The sequence below is a fragment of the Dromiciops gliroides genome, chromosome 1, assembly GCF_019393635.1.
Source record: "Dromiciops gliroides isolate mDroGli1 chromosome 1, mDroGli1.pri, whole genome shotgun sequence".
NCBI classification, from domain to species: domain Eukaryota; kingdom Metazoa; phylum Chordata; class Mammalia; order Microbiotheria; family Microbiotheriidae; genus Dromiciops; species Dromiciops gliroides.
In genome coordinates this window covers 604,659,808-604,677,319 of record NC_057861.1, presented here as the reverse complement: position 1 = coordinate 604,677,319, position 17,512 = coordinate 604,659,808, and positions in this window count along the sequence as shown.

Genomic DNA, 17,512 nt, shown 5'->3' with positions numbered 1-17,512 from the left:
CACCTAGCTGCCCCCTTGATAACCTGTTAAGAGAAATAATCTTTTTGAAAATTATAGATATGATGCCTTAAATTTTAAAAATTGACGACATATAAGAAGTAAAAAATAAACCTGATTTCCTTTTAGTTTTTTAATGGGAATAAAATTTTAACAACGAACTCTTTAAACAGGTCATTTTAATTTCCTGGTTTGGTTAGATTTCTTTTATCTGATATATCATCATTAATAGTGTTGATTTACAATAGAATTCTGTTGGTTCCTAACTTTGTAGTGATCACTCTAGTGGTGGCTTAAAGAGTAAGACATAAGACAGTGCTTCAGGAAAAGTCCACTTCCTTGTGCCAAGTAAGTTAAGTGCTTTAGCACAACCTTTGACCACTTAAGTAAACACTGTGTCTCCTATGAATAGTGTACTGTGCTAGATGTTGGGAGAGAGAGAAAAATAATATGAGGTTGGAACCTCGGAGATTATCTAATTCTACTCTCTGATTTTCAGATGAGGAAGCTGAGGCCCAGAAAAATTAAGTGAATTGCCCAGAGTTATGTGGGTAGTAAGTGGCAGAACTGAGATTGAAACCCAAGTTATTTGAGGTACAAATCATTCTGGACCACGCTATTGCTACCTCTTTAAAGAGTTTATTATTTAAAGGAGTAGTAGAGGGGATAAAATACATAGTGGCTGTCAGTTTGTCATGTAACTAGTAGTTAATTTACCAAATAAACTTGGTTAATAAAATGGTCTCTTCCCTCAAAAATCTCCATTTTAACAAATTTCAATTACCTTTGGCATTCAGGCATGTTTTGGGAACACCTTTTTAATTTTTCCTACCTTACAGTATTCTAAATACATGATAAAAAATAATTTTGTCACACTTTATTTATAGTGCATGTATTCCTGGAGTCTATACAAAGCTTTTTATAAGTAAAAAAAATTGAAATGTATCAAGAGAGTTTGTTACTTCAAGGAATCTGATGGTAAATATTTTATACAACAAAGAAGCCCATTACAAAGTGAATTATCATGGGGGCAACTAGGTGGCACAGTGGATAAAGCACCGACCCTGGATTCAGGAGGTCCTGAGTTCAAATCCAGCATCAGACACTTGACACTAGCTGTGTGACCTTGGGCAAGTTACTTAACCCTCATTGCCCCCACAAAAACAAAGGGGATTATCATCCTTCTCCCCTAGTTGATGTTTTGTAAATTGGAATTTAAATATATTGGAGGTGTATAACCTGGTATATTCATATTTGTGTCATTCCTAAACATTGGAGACTTTTTATATTCACAAACTGGGAAAGGGAATATATTATTCTGTATTTGCAATGCTTTGACCTTTAAGCAACTAAGGTGCATTATGATATACAAAAAAGTGTCAGTGACCTGAAGAACAACATACTCCTCTAAAAATTAAGTTTCAATTTTTTTATTGATGTGATCAACTCTGTCAGCATAATTTCTAGTCCTAGATGGCAGTACTCTTCCCCTTCGATTGCTTTGAAAGGGGGTTTTGAAATAGAAAAGCCAGAGGAAATAATTTAGGGAAAGGATACAGAGGAGAATAATGAGATTTTGGGGGGTTTGGGGCAGGGCAATGAGGCTTAAGTGACTTGCCCAGGGTCACACAGCTAGTAAGTGTCAAGTGTCTGATGCTACATTTGAACTCAGGTCCTCCTGAATCCAGGGCTGGTGCTTTATCCACTGAGCCATCTAGCTGCCCCATAATAATGAGATTTTAAAAATCCAGTATTGCTGTCTGGAAAATGCTTTTTGTATAGAAGAATACAAAATATAAAACTTAACTGAAACAAAGCTGCACAGTTGTTAGGTAAATTTTATCTCCAATAAAAAGACTCATGCTGAGTATGTACCTCCACTACATGTTGTACATATGTACCCAATATATTTAAATTCTCTTGGAAATCACATCTACCCTGAACTGTTGCTGTAGCCTGATATTTGATCTCCCTTCTGCATGCTGTTCCTCTCTCTATTCTATCCTTCAAACAGCTTCCAAACTGGTCTGTCCATGTCACTCCTCTACTCAGTAAACTCCAGTGGTTCCCTACTACCTCTTAGTTCAACTTCACATCCTGGAACCAACCTACCCTTCCAGCCTTATTGTGTGTCACTCTCCTTTTTGACCTCTGTGTCCTAGCCAAACTGGCCATTTTATTTCCCATAGAACATTGTATCTTCTGTGTAAGTTTTTGCACAAGCTGCACCCCCATGTCTGTAATGTTTTCTGCTCACCTCTGCCTCAGTTTCCTTCAAAGTGCAGCTCACATGCCATTTCTTACATAAGACCTTACCTATGTCCCATACATATCCTATCCTGATTTCAGTTTTGTCCATCTTATTGCTACATACTGTACTACTGAATCTCTTAGTGTAGAGACCAGGTCCTGAAGGATTTAATCTACTCACTTTTAGAACTCCTGTTTGTGAGGTTTAGCTATTCTGATGGGTGAGGGCAAGGTCACATGACTCAGACAGGCTGCTTACTTATGTGCTCTTCTTGCTCTCAGATCAGTAATCAAATCAGTGCCACATTACTTCTGTCAGTCAATTACTGTGCATTAAGCACTGTGTACCAGGCATCGGAGTAGGGCATTTCAAGCGTTATGACACTCTATTCACCATCCTTTGACTACTTAGACCAAAACATTCTTCCTTGATTATTTCTTTAGATCATACATCTCATTAGACCATATGTCTAATTTCCCCCTATTAGATTGTAAACTCCTTGAGTACAGGGACTGGCTTGATTTTCTTTTTGTATCTTTAGTGTTTAGCACATCATGCCTTGTAAATTTTATGTCATTTGATACTCACAACAACCCTGGAAAGTAGGTGCTGTTAGAAACTGTGCCATTCCAAGGTTAAGAGACTTGCCAGGAGTCACTAAGCTAATAAGTATCTGATGTAGTATTTGAATTCATGTTTTCCAGATTCAGGGACCAATGCTTTATCCACTCCATCCCCTAGCTGCCCTTGCATGTCCTAAGGGTTGTCTCCCCATATAATATAAAAACTTCTTGAGGGGAGGAACCTGTTTCATTTCACTCTTTTTGTCTCCAATGCCTGGCCCATAATAGGCACTTGAATGCTTGTTGATTGAAGTAAGTGTTTAAATATGTTCTTTAGCAACTACATTAAGCTCAAATACCAGAGATAAAAGAATAATAGTGTCAAAAAATGTTTAAAATTAGTACTTAACATGTTGGCATAGTTTTCTGTGTTCCGTGAGCTTAGAAAAAAGGCATCCTAGACCCAGAAAATCTGAATAATTTAAATTCACCAAAATAAAAGAACAACTCAATTTAGTAAATCTCTTTCTCCAAGCGTTTTACCAACAGGCCTAAAAAAATAAGACAGATAGAAGGGCATGTCTTTTTTTTGTTTGTTTTAAATGTGCTGATCATCCTTTGAAAATGGGCTCTGAGTAGCGAAATGAGCAAAAGTCAGGGAAAAGAAGCAGCCTTGGGAGGTTGACTATTAGAATTTGGTTATTGTATAATTTTGATTCTTTCTAATATATTTTTTTCTTTTAGCATAATATTACTTCATTTCACATGATACTTGAAGCATTAAACTAGTTTCTGTAGAAAGACAGTGGGGCATATTAAACAGAGAGTTAGCCATTAAGCCTCGAGGACCTGGCTACCAGTCCTAATCCACATACTCATACTGTGAGACCCTGGGAACTATGTAAAAATATACTGCCAAAGTGCTGAATTTCTTCAGTAAAAAGGTGTTTACTCATCTCAGAGTTCTCGTACTGATGATATCATAGGTCCATCCCCTATCCTATGTCCAAGTTAGCAAGCATTTATTAAGCAGCTGGTGTGTTCTGGGCACTGTAGTAAGTGCTGGGGACACAGAAACAGACAACAGATCCTGCTTTCAAGGACCTCAAAGTCTAGCCAAGGAGACAACATGCAAATGACTGTGTACAAACAAAATGTGGAATAAACTGGAGATTATCTCAAAGGACAGATAACATTAAGGAGGATTGTGAAAGGCTTTTCCTGAGACTGAAGGAAGCCAGAGAAGCCAAGAGGTAGAAATGAGGAGGGAGAGTTTCAGGCACAGAGGACAGAAATCCTGGATTTGGGAGAGGGAATACCTTCTGGGAAGATCAGCAAGGCTTGTCACTGGATGGGGGGTTATGTGGGAGGAAGTAAGGTATGAGAAGTCTGGAGCAGTAGGAAGGGTCCTATGTCATCACGAATACTTCAGAAATACAGTAGAATTGCTCTGGTTACTAATTCACCCCAAAAGATTCCAGTATAGGACAGTAGACAGTCTTCAAAACCAAAAGACATTTTTATGAGTCAGAAAATTTTTAGAAGTCACTGGGATGTTTGAGTTCTATACCTGTTGATGTTCACCTTGGGTAAGTGTTTTAAATACTCTACCCCTCCTTTAAAATAGTTATTATACTTCTTGAATTAATGCCCATAAAGAACGTTTGTTTACATGAAAGATACTCTTTTTTTTTGTTTGTTTATATGAAAGTTCCTTAGTTGAATTGACTGGATTATCTGCACTAATGAACATCATTCTCAATGCAAGTGGGCAGAAATATAGACCCATAAATGGACCAGCTATTAGAGGAAAACTAGCCCTAGAGGATTAGCCAGGACCCAGGCGACCCACAAGTACTCTAGGTCTAGGGAACAGGAATGAAAACAGTTCTGGGACCAATCTTGATAATCCCAAAGTGAGTAATCTTTGAAGCTAATTGATAGTTTTATTGCAGAAGGAGAAGCCATAATAAAGAATTGGTTAAATGAGAGCCATCAGTTTAATGGAAGTGAACTGTGCTAATGAGCAAAACAAGTAGCATTTAATTGTAGGTGTCAGCCACACCTTCTTTACTGGTATTTTAAACTCATTAATGGATGAAAAGTACCTTGGGGAAGTTCACAGATAGAAAAAATGATCCTCTGACACAGCCTTGGAGACCCCAGGTTGCCTCCTTGCCGTGGAGAATTATGGGAGTGGGAATTTAAAAGGGTTAATTTGGAAGACTTGCTAAGCATTCTAAGCTACAAAGATAGCCCTTTAAAAAATCTTCCTTGGCACCTAAGAAAATAAAATTGAAATATGCTTAGAAAAAAGTTAAACCTGCCTGATTTTGGCATCTCCTGGGGAAGCCTCACAATTCTGCTAAATTTCTGATTATACACATTGTGATATATCCACAAGCAAATAATCATTTCCTGTTTTAAATTTATTTATAACATTCATTTTAAAAGATTTTGAGTTCCAAATTCTCTCCCTCCTCCTCCTCCTCCTCCTCCCCCATTCACTGAGAAAGTAAGCAATATGATGTCATTTTTTTTTTTTTAGTGAGGCAATTGGGGTTAAGTGACTTGCCCAGGGTCACACAGCTAGTAAGTGTTAAGTGTCTGAGGCCGGATTTGAACTCAGGTACTCCTGACTCCAGGGCCGGTGCTCTATCCACTGCGCCACCTAGCTGCCCCTGATGTCATTTTTACATGGGAAATCATGCAAAACATTTCCATATTAACCATGTTGCCAAAAAAAAAAGACAAAAATAAAGTGAAAAAAGTATTCTTCGGTCTGCAATCAGAGTTAATTCTCTCTCTGGAGGTGGATAAGCATTTTTCATGGGTCCTTTGAATTTGTTTTGAATCATTGTCTTGACCAGAGTAAGCCAAGTTTTTCACAGTTGACCATCATTACAGGTTATTCTGAAACACCCTGCTCATTAAAATTTCTTCCTTCCTTCCTTTTTTTTTTTCCCCCCCGGGGCAGTGAGGGTTTAGTGACTTGCCCAGGGTCACACAGCTAGTAAGTGTCAAGTATCTGAGACCAGATACGAACTCGGGACCTGAATCCAGGGCCAGTGTACCACCTAGCTGCCCCTCATTTCTTATAACACAATATTCCATCCCAATCATTCATATCCTACAACTTGTTCATCCATTCCCCCAACTGATGGGCATCCCCTCAATTTCCAATTCTTTACCACCACAAAAAGAGCTTCTGTAAATATTTTTTGTATACACACACACACACACACATGTCCTTTTCCCTTTTCTTTGATCTTTTTGGGATACAGGCCCAGTAGTGGTGGTGGTGGTTTGTCCTCTGCTCTGGAAGAAGACCATTACATCAGGGTGATGTCATGACTTACAGTGAATTGGATTTAAGTGATGGAGGGCTGTGCAAAGTCACCAGCCTCTCTCCTCAAGAGCCATCTGGGTCCAGTGGCAATTGCTAGGTCAAAGGGTATGCACAGTTTTATAGCCCTTTGGACATAGTTCCAGTTTGTTCTCCAGAATTCTTAGACCAGTTCACAACTCCATCAACGGTGCATTAGCGTTCCTATTTTCCTATATTTCCTCCAGCATTTGCCATTTCCTTTTCTGTCTTTTTAGCCAATTTGATAAGTATGAGGTTATACTTCAGAGTTGTTTTAATTTGCATTTCTCTAATCAAGAGTGATTTTATATGTGTGTGTGTGTATGTATATATATATATATATATATTTTAAAAACCTATATCAGATTACCTGCTATCTAGGGGAGGGGGGAGGGAGAAAAATCTGAAATCTTTACATGAAACGGGAAAAAATAAAATAAAATACTTTATTTAAAAAAAAAAGTGATTAGAGAGGAAAGGCAGTAAGCTCCTGGAACTCACAACATGATCCCTCCAAAAAACCTCCAAATAATGCCATAGGACAATACCTGCAGCAGCAAATCCCACAAAAGAAAGGTTGAGATCATTTTCCAGTCAAAGACGGCTTAGAAGGTCGGCAGGAGGGGCGGGGGCTGCTGTGCCAGGGCAGGAGTGGAGCCCAACCCCACAGTCACAGTGATACAGATCCAATCCCAGGCAGGCCTCACAAGAGAAAGAGACCCCAAGAGCCTCTGAATCAGTTGCAGTGCCAGTGTTGTCTGGAACTGAGCTCATGGTCTGGTGAGAGGGCTGAGCCCTTGGCAGGGAGGAGACTACAGGGGTCTCTGCTGGTGCTAAGGCAGAACTTGGGTTTTTCACCCCTGCTGGGAATCAGGAAATAGGCTAGAATAGCAGTGGCCCAGGTTGGTGAGGGGCACAGGCTTGTCAGGAGCTAATAACCACACAACATAAAGTTTTGCTGTCTGTTTAATTAAGAAGTTGGCCTTCTAGCTGTGTGACCCTGGGCAAGTCACTTAACCCCAATTGCCTCACACACACAAAAAAAGAAGTTGGCCTTAAAAAAAAAAAAAGAAGTTGGCCTGGGGTTATCTACTGACCAGGGAACAGGTCAGGCAAGTGAAGAACCTGCCCTATCTTAAATCATACCACCTGAGACCCCCTGAAGCTTGGGACAGTGCAGCCTGGAAACAGTGTCCCACTTTAAGGAGTTAAAAGTTGTATAGAAGACAGGCAAGATGAGCAGCATAGAAAGTTTCTTTAGTGACAAGAAGATCGAGGTACACCCTCAGAAGAGGATAGCAATGTCAGGGCTCCTGCATCCTCAGCTTCCAAGAAAAATATGAATTGGTCTCAGGCCAATTTTGAGGCGCTCAAAAAGGACTTTGAAGATAAAATAAGAGAGGTAGAGGAAAAAATGGAAAGAGAAATGAGAGTGATGCAAGAAGGTCATGAAAAAAAAGTCAACAGCTTGAAAAGTCAAATTTACCAAATGGAAAAAGGGCACAAAAGCTCTTTGAAGAAGATCATTGCTTAAAAATTAGGATTGAGCAAATAGAAGCTAATGACTTTATGAGAAATCAAGACACAATAAAAAGAGTGATTAGAGCAATAAGAATTATGTTCCGGGTAAGCTAGGTGGCGCAGTGGATAGAGCACCGGCCCTGGAATCAGGTACCTGAGTTCAAATCAGGCCTCAGACACTTAACACTTACTAGCTGTGTGACTCTGGGCAAGTCACTTAACCCCAATTGCCTCACTTAAAAAAAAAATTATGTTCCATCATCATCTGTGATAACCTGACTTAAAAATTATCATCCTTTTATTCATTCTGCAACTAAAATGGAATTGAAAGAGCAGAGGATTGAGGAGAGTCCCTCCTCCAATAGTACATATAACACCCTTAGACTCCTAACTAAGAGTTATTGTGTTAGTAACAAGCTCCATGGATCATGCTTGAGGCATGTGACAAGAGAAAGCCCTAGAGGAGATCCTTATACTTCCCAACTCCCCCCCCCCCCCGCCCCCCAAGGTAGGGGGAAGAAGATTCCATGATACTGCTATGAAGACGCTTGAGGAATGGGAGAGAGACAGAAAAATAGTTCACTCACTCTGGCTCCAAATTCAACACTTTGGGGCAAGGCCCAGTTGACCAGCCCTAGTTAACTTGTCCCTAGGGAAGGTGTGAACTAGATTATTGTTCAGTCTTTTTCAGTATGTCCTTCCTGATCCCATTTGGGATTTTCTTGACAAAGATACTGGAGTGATTTGCTGTTTCCTTCTCCAGATCATTTTACAGGTGAGGAAACTGAGGTAAACAGGGTTAGGTGACTTGCTCTGAGTCAACTAGCTAGTAAGTGTCTGAGGCCTGACTTGAACTCAGGGAGAGGAGTCTTCCTGACTCTAGCCCCAGCACTCTATCCAGTGTATTACCTAGCTGCCTTGAACTGGATTATGGAAAAGGAGAAATAAAGTTTAATTAAGGGAAAGAAGGGAAGGACAAAAAGCCTTGATTAGATTGTTTTCTTACATGAGTCTCAGGGTGCTCTGCTCTATACCCAGTAAGAAATTAGGAGACTGAATAATATCCAGGTATTCCTAAATTAAGTACTCACACTGTAATTTTCTCAGTTTGTTTTAGGAGTTGTGAATTTCCAGAACATTTGAGGTGTTCTAGTCAAGGTAAGTATAAGTACTTATTTTGGAGTCAAATCCAAACTAATTTTGGATTACCCATAACATTACTCCTTTCTATTAGTGTAGATAATCATGAGTTAACTAGTAATTAGCTTTGCAGAATAAGCTTACATGAAATTAATGTCATATTAGGAATGTTTATGCTGTTGTTTTTAGCATTTAAAAGTCCAGGTTGGCTTTACACATTCTATGGGTATTATCTGACATTTTTCATAAATGCTAAATAAGAGGTTGCATATACAGAAACTATTTTTAAAAAAGGTAGAAAGATTTAGGGGCCCAGGAGTTAATTTCAAGTCAAATGCACACATAATTTCATAAAGCATTTGATTTAGTTCTTTTTGTAGCCTAGGGGATAGTTTATTCATAAAATTTTGATGCTTCGATATTTTAGCAAATGTTTATGTAGGCCTCAATCTAGATAACAATCCCTTTCTCTGATAAGGGTACCTAAATATTTTTTTAATTATACATTTTTATATTGTAGAGGAGGACTAATATGGATTTGAATTATTTGCAGGTCTTTTGTCTTCAAGAAAAGTAGAAATTTCTCTTAAATTCTCCTTTACCTTATCCTGTGTTATCTATGATTGATATTGGACTCAAATATGACTACTAGAAAAATTCTCCTAAATTTGTGGTGTTCTGGATTTGACAATAGCAGACCTAAGTTTGGATCCCACAGCTGCCATTTATCCTCAGTATGAGCAGGACATTAAATCTCTGTGCTTAAATTTCTTCATCCATAAAATGACTTTTGTTTAAATCAAGTATGTGCTGGTAAATGTTTAACAACTGGCTCCCCAAAAATGTATCCACAACACACTTTTACATTTAATCTACATTTTCTCCATTTTTTTTTTTAAAGTGAGGCAATTGGGGGTTAAGTGACTTGTCCAGGGTCACATAGCTAGTAAGTGTTAAGTGTCTGAGACTGAATTTGAACTCAGGTACTCCTGACTCCAGGGCTCTATCCACTGCGCCACCTAGCTGCCCCTATCATTATTTTCTTAAATCTAGAATTAGACAATCAACAAAACAAATCAAACCACAGATTGTAGTTTTGTGACTTCTGAGTTGTAAATTCTCACACTGAAAATTTAATAATTGGATAACCCTTTAAATTCACATCTAAATCTATGATTCCAAGAAGGCAGCATGTTAGAGTGGAAAAAATAATGGATTTAGAGATGGAACTGGAATCAATGGAATTTTCAAATGTATCAAGCACCATAATGATATAACCCATTTGTGTCATGGTCTATTGATTGACAGTAATGGTGACAGATTGGGTCAAATGACTCAAATTTGACCTTTTTAATATATACCATATTAAATAATCATACTTCATTCATTCAGTTGGAATGAATTTGCTGTTTTAATCCTGCTTTTATCAAATGTGATTTGAACTTTGTTTTCACTGAAAAAAAAGCAAATGTATTTAAGCAGGAGTTGTAGTCAAAATACCCAATAATTTCGGCCAACAGTCTTTTGTACCCCCAGTGGAATGTACTCCATGATTTGGAAAATTCTGCCTTAGTGATTTGACTTGTACACCTTGGGGAGCTAAACAACTAAAAGAAGGGTACACAAGAACAGAGGTTAAGAACTGGATGGGATCTTAGAGTTTATGTTGTCCAACCCCTCCCCCTCCTTATTTTATAGATGAGGAAACTGAGACTTTAAGAGGTTAAGTGATTTGCCCAAGACAATATGGGTAGTAAACAATGGAGCCAAGATCTAAACCCAAGCTTATGGATTTTAAATACAGGGCTCTTTTTTACCCATTGCTGGTTTTACTGCTGCCATAGTTTGGCCTAAGGAGAAATGAAGAAAGGAAAAATAGGGGAATGTCAAAGAAAAAACTTTACCTAAATTGCTAAGGGAGGCCCTGGTGGCCACAAATACTTTCCCCTCTCCCTTGCCCTAAGGTGGCTCCCTACAAGTACTTTACTTGTTAACTTTGTAGATTAAATTCTACATTTATCAAGAGCCTACCTTGGGTCAGATACTATGTTAGGTACTAGGGATCCAAAAGCAAAGAAATAGTTCCTGTCCTTAAAGGGTTTACATTCTTCAAGGGTAAACATGCACCCAAATAAGTAAATAAACACACACACACACACACACACACAATCTATAGGGAATAATTTGGGAGAGGAAAACACAACTGGAGGGATTAGGAAAAGTGTCTTGTAGGAGCATGCCCTTCCTCTTGTAGCTAGTGTCTTCCTGTGAATTACTAAAGTAATTCTTTGTATTTGGATCAGTTTCATTCTTTTCTACTCTGAGGTTGATTAGTAATCTCTTCCACTCCCCTGATCCCCAGAATTCACAAATCAGAAAAAGATTGGAGACCATTTTCAGCTTGCAATTCTGCATTATCAATTATTAGGTTGTATAATACTGCCACATTGTGTAAAATGAGTGAAGAGGCTCTACCGTTAATTATCCTGCCAGCTGTAGCAGTTTGGGCCAAAAGGCATAACTGGATGTTGGTATTTAAGTTGAGGTTTAGCATCTGAAAATGCACCTCTTTCTCATATATTCTCAAATATTCATCCATACTCACATACGATCCCAACTCCATCCAAACAATCTTGTTTTGGTTTCCATGGTCATAGTTGCATGTTATTTCCTGTACTGAAGAGTCAAGTTCCTGCCCCCAGCCTTGGGGAGGCATTATTATAATATCTCAGTTTAAGACACGGCAACTATGCAGAAGTGAGCCCTGTGGTCTGGGGGGGGGCGGGGGAAGGGACTCCTGAACCACACTTTTCTGGAGGAGTGCTGATAATTCCCAGACCTCATTGTGAGTAGAAGAAGGGAGCTCCTGGGCCATCAATAGCCTCTATGAGAGAGAAAGGGAACATGAATGTGGCTCTGTGGAGCATCAGTGCAGTCTAAGCAACAAGATTTTGTTGTTGTTCAGTTGTTCAGTCATTCAGTCATGTCTACTCTTTGTGACTCTGCGAATCATAGCACTCCAATATTGTCCATGGAGTTTTCTTGGCAAAGATATTGGAATGGTTTGCCATTTCCTTCAGTGGATTAAGGCAAACAGAGGTTAAATAACTTGCTTAGCGTCATACAGCTGGTTAGTTTCTGAGGCTAGCTTTGAACTCAGGTCTTCCTGACTCCAGGCTTAGTGCTATTTCCACTGAACCACCTAGCTGACTAAGCAACAATTTAGGGACCCAAAAGTTCTAAATTTTTCACTCTGTTATTACCATAAGTCATTAAGGACAGTGTAAGTCCAAATGGGATGGAGGAAACTCAAGAGTTTCAAACTACTTCTAGTTTGTTTCCTTCCAGAGGAGTCCCTTTGGCTAATACTGTGAGCCTGGAGGACTTTAGGACTCATTGGACAAGGAGAATTGTATTGGTTGTGGTTTACTATTAGCCCTTGATGTGTTTTTTTTACATTTTCTGTGAGATGGAGAAAGGCTGCCTATGCTCAATCTATGCATTGTTGCCTTGAGTGCTTGTATGGGTTAATCATATCTGTGGAGACCTAGTTACAAATTCCATTCAGAAATCTCTCAGTCAAAACAGATCAAGGAGGCTCTAGTCTAGCCAGTACCTGGCTTAGAATCACTTGAGTAGCATCCCTTACAAGTTAATGGGATCATACAGGATCCAGTCCATCATCTTGAGGGTAGCTCCAGACAGACACTAATAAGATTTAGAACTAGAAGGGGCATTAGAAGTCATCTAGTCTATCCCCTTCATTTTACAGATGAGGAAATGGGCAAGAGTTTTCAATTTGTCCTAGATCATGCAGGAAGTGAGTGGTGGAGATTGGTTTCAAATGTGGGTCCTCCAACTCCCAATACAGTGCTCTTCTCATTGTTCCAAGCCACTTAAAAAAAAAAAAGTTTTTATTGCTGTCTTTTACATCACCATAATTTCCCCCAGTATTCCTCTCCAGAGACCCATTCCATATAACAATCGAATATTTTAAAGGACAAAAAATAAAAAAAAGTAAAGGAAATGTCAGCCTAATGGATCAATATATTGGAATAGGCTAAAAACATGTACAATGTACAATACTTATGGACTTCCTGTCTGCAAAGGAATAGTGTGGGAGTATCTCTTTCTTTAAACCATGCTTGTTCTTTATAATTTTGAAATGTTAACTTTGGACTTTTTTATAATTTTTTTAACATTTTGTGCATTATTAGTTAATGTAGACTTTCCCATTTTCCTCTATATTCCTCACTTTTGTCATTTCTTGCTGCACAGTATTCCATTCCATTTGTGTTCCACAATTTTTTTGTCATTCTCCGATTGATGGGTATCTTTGCTATCACAAAAAGTGCTGCTATAAATATTTTGTTGTTTATGGGGACTTCTTATCGATGGCTTTCTTGGGGTATAAGCCTACCAGTAGAATCTTTGGGTCTAAGGCTATGGACATTTTAATCACCTTATTTGCATAATTTCAAATTGAAGCCAGTGGATTTCAATGTAATTTATCATTATCAGTATTATTATATACAGTATTAAGCACACATCTGTGCATAGCCCTTAAAAGATTTTACTGATGTCATTTCTTTTTTTCAGCATAGTCATTTATATACCTCTTTTCCTTGCATCCCTGAAACCTTTCCTTATAACAAAATATCCCAGCACTGGTCCTGGATTCAGGAATACCTGAGTTCAAATCCGGCCTCAGACACTTGACACTTACCAGCTGTGTGACCCTGGGCTCACTTAACCCCCATTGCCCTGCAAAAAAAAAAAAAGAGAGAGAGAAACAAAACATCCTATTAAAGCCAATGGGCATGTTAACTGTATCTGATTATATATGCAATCACCTACACCAATAAATCTTTCCTCTCTTCTCTGAGACCAAAATAGGTAATTATAACTATGCTGTGTTCAGTTTTATTTTATTTTTCTTTTCTTTTACATTGATGTAGTCATTGTGCATATTATTTTTCTAGTTCCATTTACTTCAATACATTCATCTTCCCATATTTGTCATTTCTTAAATGGCTAAGAAAAGTAATAGTAATATTCCTTTTCATTTGTAAGGGAGGTGGGTTTAGTGCTCCTCTTCTTTGGTTGATATAGTTTTAGAAAGTAAAAAGTAGTTAACATCGGTAATTAGTTATTAATGTGTTTTTCTAAAAGGTATTATTTAACATCTGGTGATCCCTAAATGCAAACATCTTTCTCTGATGGTATTATGGGAGCAACCTCATTGGATGATAGATGGCTATTATGGTGAATGAAGGCCAGGAGCTACTTGGGGGTGGAGGGATAGAGGAGAGGTAGGGTCTTCTTTTTGTTCTTTCCCAGAGCCCTTACCCAGAAGGAGAGACCACATTTAACAGTTGGAGAGTTTGAGATAGTTCTTGAACTATCCGTCATGTGAATAAAGACACACATTCCAGACAGACTTGGCTATAGAGAGGCTATCACTTGAAGGGAGGAAGAAGCTTTGAGGCATGAGAGCTGGCAGCAGCAAAGAGCCATTTGTGGACTCCTGATCTAGGCCTGGCAATTGAGAGTTGAGTTGTGGAGAGTAGTAGACCCTGGGAGGCTGGCTGAGCAACCTGCCCAACAGAGATGTCAGTGAGCTTTGTGAGGATTCCACAGAAGGGAAAAGACTTTCAGAACCTATTTATGATTTGTGAGTTTTCTTATCCCTTAAGTGTTCTTCATGTTTGTATTACCTGCATAATCTTAAGCTTGTGCTTGTGCCCACTATTTCCACGGATGCTGTACCTATTTGGGAGAGTGAAGAGGTAGGAAGGAATGTTTTTAAGCTATTCTTTTTAAGCCCTCTTAGTAAATGCATTTTCTATGAACGTTTAGTATATATGGGACAATTCCCCCCCCCCCCGCCCCCATCTTTGATTCTTGGGTCTATGTCTAGCAGTAGGAACTCTGGGTTGTGAAATTCCAACTTGTTTTCCAGAATAGTTAGATCACTTCACAGCTCCACCAAAAGTGCATTAGGGTTTTGCTTAGTTGTTTCTTGAACTGTCTTTGAATGAACAAAGCAACTGTAAATTAAATGGTTTCTTATATCATAGAACCAAAAGCACTTAATGCATACCATCCCCTCCAGTTCAGCATCTTGCCTCACCATTTCTTCCTTATTTGCCTGGGCTTTAGTAGATCTTGCTGACCTTTTTAGCCACTATGCCTTCTGACCCCTAACTACTTAAGAAAGAGGAGGGAGTCCCCTACTCAAAAGTCAAAGTAATCCTCCTACCTGTCTTACTGTGAGCTGCCTGTCCATGTGATCTCTTTGTAAGTCTTTCTTTCTTTTTTTTTTGGTGAGACAATTGGGGTTAAGTGACTTGCTCAGGGTCATACAGCTAGTAAGTGTCAAATGTCTGAGGCCACATTTGAACTCAGGTCCTCCTGACCAGTGCTCTATCCACTGCACCATGTAAGTCTTTCTTGCATGCTTACTTTAAAGTAGTAAGTACCCTTTCTTGCTTTTAAATGCTTTACTCAGAGTAGCTTGATAGTTATGCATGTGCTTGGCAACTCAGTTTACTTATAACAGCCAGATAGGTAAAGCCTTGTTTGGTGGGACCCTGTAATATTGCAGTAATCCTTTGGTGACTGATGGCAGTGGGGAAGGGAGAAGCTTCAGGAAGCTTGGTCACTGAGTCAGGACAGACAGTTGCTCTCTATCCCTCTGTTTCTCTATGTGTAAGGGACTGTCTTTCTATAGGAACTCTTGTGAATCTCCCTTCTGGTAGTGATGGCACTGGTTCTTCTTCATGGGCACACATGCTGTCTAGATTAGCCTGAACCAGGATCTTGGGCCCCTCTTATTGTCTCTTGTAGCTTTTAAGTTCTTTCCTGGAGTACAGGTGACCAAACAGTAATCCTGGAATGGTTCTTTCTGGCCTTAGAGACAACTTCATTTGTTTGTGAGGTTAGAACCTTCTGTGTCTCTCATTTCATCCCAGTTACATCGAAGGAGGTACTTTATTCAACTCTCTCTTCCCAGAGGGGTAGCAGTGGATAGACTACTGGCCCTGGAGTCAGGAGGACCTGAGTTCAAATTGGACCTTAGACACTTGACACTTAACTAGCTGTGTGACCCTGGGCAAGTCACTTACCCCCTATTGCCCCCCCCCCCCCCCCCCGCCCCTGCCAAAATCTACCTTTTGGCAGAGTATAATAAGAGTTATGGGTTGCTGTGTCGTGCTTTAAATCTTTGTCACTAGGTTCTTGTTAAATCTTTTGTATCTTATGCTCTTTTTGGGGTGCAGGAGAAATAACTAGCCACACTATGTCTGATCTGCATTGTACATTAAGAACCTTTCTACTGCCTATTAAGGAAAGTCTAGATATAAGCCAAATATTAGCTTAAGTGATTTTTCTGTAGTGGGGGTGGGAGCATAAAGAGCCAGAGAGGAAAAGAGTCTTCTCTCTTTTGAAATCAAGTTGCCCCCTCAGGACTGAACCTAGTATCCACTTGAGCCTAGAGCTGGAGACCCTTAGTGTGCCAGAGCAAGTGAACCAGGCCCTCTAGATACAGGAGGGTTATTATTTATGTTAATTATTTAAGGCTATATAAACCACAAGATAATTCTCCTCTTTTTAGCCTTCCAGGTGGGAAAATATAGGGAAATGCTAAAGAAAAAAAGCTGGCCAAAACAGGTATTAGAATAATTGTATTTAAAAATTAGGCTCAACTGTAGCAAAGAATTGAATGAAAGGCCACTTTTCCCATGATTCCTTTACTTTTTCTTTTGGGAAAGAAAGGTTAAGTGAATCTAGTTAGAGGAATGATAGAGAAAGTATGTACTGGTAGTAGTGGATGAATCGCTGATTTTTCATTTTGTGCACTGGCAGAGTTTAGACATTCCCAGAACACTCTAAATTGAATTATGTATTTCAAGAGAATAAATTGAAATTGTGATTGTACAATGGGTTCTTAATGTAAAAGAAAAGCATGATTTGTAATCATCCAAAGGAGAGCCTCTTTTGCTAGTAGAGAATGAAGTGATCATTTTAATTACCAACTAAATGCCATTCACAAAACTGTCTTTTTAGGGATATTAAAAGCTTACATCTGTTATTTGAATTTGTGTCCCATATACGACAAATGTTAGTTATAAATTCCATTTTGGCCAGCAGGAAAATATTATTATCCTGTGTGTGTAGAGTCATTTGTGGTGCTGTGGACAAGCATCCCAGATTGGGAGTCAAATGAGCTGTATTGGAATTTCACCTCTGTTATTTCTTGTATACGCTTGGACAAGTTAGCTCTTATCCTTTCTAGGCCTAAGTTTCATCTGTAAAATTAGGGAGGTGGACTAGATGATCTCTGAGGTTCTTTCCAGCTTTAGCACTTAGCACAGTGTTTGGCACACGTTGTTCAGTTGCTTTTTTCAGTTGTGTCTGATGTTTCATGAGCCCCTTTGGGGTTTTCTTGGCAAAGATACTAGAGTTGCCATTTCTTTCTCCAGCTTATTTTACAGATAAGTGTAACGATTGGAATAATGCCACCTGCTGGATACTTACTGTAGAAGAGTTCTGCCCATGAAGCGAAGGTCTTTGAGGGCAAGACCAGGAGTCTTTTCTTTGGCATCAGGAAGTGACGTGGACTAGTGGGAGGAGGAAGGAAGAGACTGGCGCTCGGTCTGACGCTCTTTCCTT